The sequence below is a fragment of the Triticum dicoccoides genome, chromosome 5A, assembly GCF_002162155.2.
Source record: "Triticum dicoccoides isolate Atlit2015 ecotype Zavitan chromosome 5A, WEW_v2.0, whole genome shotgun sequence".
Lineage (NCBI taxonomy): Eukaryota > Viridiplantae > Streptophyta > Magnoliopsida > Poales > Poaceae > Triticum > Triticum dicoccoides.
The window spans coordinates 655,202,079-655,204,127 of record NC_041388.1 but is presented as its reverse complement, the minus strand read 5'-3'; positions in this window follow the sequence as shown (position 1 = coordinate 655,204,127).

Sequence of the window (2,049 nt, the reverse complement as noted above, 5' to 3'; positions counted from 1 at the left end):
TCTGCTGAAGAAATCACAGAGGCTGTGCGTAAGATACTGAATGAACCGGAGCACATCTGCGCTAGAACCGGCCTGCTTCCCTTCTGTGCCACCAACAAACCGCCAGCTGTAAGATTTTGATTTTTCTCTTTGCTGAATCTGTTATTGATATGTCTGGTCATTGTTTTTAATATCAGTGTCTGCATAACCAGGGCGATGATCCGTTTTGGAGCAAAAAGCTGCCGCAGGAGAAACCAGAGAAAACGAATAAACCGGAAAGAGCAACCCGGCAAAAAACTAAAGCTGTGAAGAAGACTGCCCACCGGAAAAGAACCACTGCCTCTTCTAATCCGGCCCCTGATGACGAGGTGGATAATCCGGACTTTGAGGTAGAGCTTGACTCACTTGGTTTATTTTTCATGCATCTTATTGATGATGATATTTGTCAGGATGATGCCGAAGCCAGCCATGCGGATGTTGTAGAGGTAATTATTCTCTCTTCCGATTCAGAAACTTTGCCTTCGCAAAAAATCCGTCAGGCAAACCGGAAAGTTAAATTTTCTCATCCTCTTGCTTATTTGGATCCTAAACTTCTTATGAAGACTCAACAACACGAAGCTCGCTGCACCACCTGGCACAGCGGCCAGGTAGTTACCTCCGCCGGTTTACCGAACAGTCCGGTTCGGAAACGTCATTCCGAGGTCTCTAATTTGCTTGTCAGTGCTTGTCCTAAAGCGGGCTACTTTCGTCAACCTCTTAATCCGTCTGACTCCGATTATCAGGTTCCCACTCATCTTCTGGCGAGTCGTCGGCTACTCAGCTCCCACCGCTCAAAACAGTGCTTGGGTAAGCTATATTTATTGTGATGTTTGCAGTATATTGCCTTAGAACATATGCTGTATTTAATTTTGTTATTCTTCTCAGGGCCAAACCTAGGCCGAGCAAGAAGGCCCGCCTGGATAAAGCGGCCGAAGAAGATGTCATTCTTGAACCAAGCACCACACCCAATCTTGAAGCGGCTATTCCTGAGGATATTCCAAATGATCCACCGCAGCCAGATGATGATCTTACTGCTGAGGAAAGACCTACTGATACCTCAGGTCCTATCCATCAGCCCACAGGTTCCCTCCGGGTTGAAAGCTCCACTGGTCCCACAAAACCTACTGACAAGCCAACAGCTCCAGTGCAAACCGGCGGTACCAATGATGATGAAGTTGTCATTACTGGCACTGGCCATACTGAACCAAGCAATCCTGTCGCTTTATCCAAACATTCTGCCAAGGAAGAATTAGCTGCTTTTGGCAAAGGCAAGTGGAATGCTGATCTGACGGCTTACGCTGCTCTGAACGCCCAATATATCCATTCCGGCTATCTGAATCGGCTGTATACCAGCCGTGACTATGAAGCCGGTCTGGTTAACATGATGAAGGATAAATATGAGGTAGCTTCCATATGCTCCTTCCTGCTTGTATGCTTTCATTCTTGCTGACTCTCCTAGCCCCTAAGGGCCGATTTGAAATATCCTTTCAAACCGGGACTTAATAATATGAATCTTGATGCTTTGAAATTTGCCGATGTAGTCCCCAAGGGCCGGTTCAACTTAGCGTAGTTAAACCGGTACTTTAAGTAATTGAAACTGCCGCATCAGAATACATATGATCAAATAGCCATTAGCCCCCAAGTGCCAAGTTGAATATTTGTATTGAGCTTGGGACTTTGTAAACAATTGAAAGATGAAGATCGAATATGCATTAGCCCCCAAGTGCCAAGTTGAATACTTGTATTGAGCTTGGGACTTTGTAAACAATTGAAAGATGCAGATCGAATATGCATTATCCCCCAAGTGCTAAGCGCATAACTTGTTATGTGGTTGGTACTTGAATCCTTCTACCGATTTGTTGAAACATATATCTGTATGTCTGCAGGCGGAGCTGAAGGCGAAAGAAAGCCAAGTCATCGATCTGCGAGAAAACCTGAAAACCCAACAGGCTGAAACCTCCAAGGCAAAAGAGGAATTGGCCAGTGCCTTAAGCGCCATGGAACAACTTAAGGAGAACTTCAAGAAGAAAC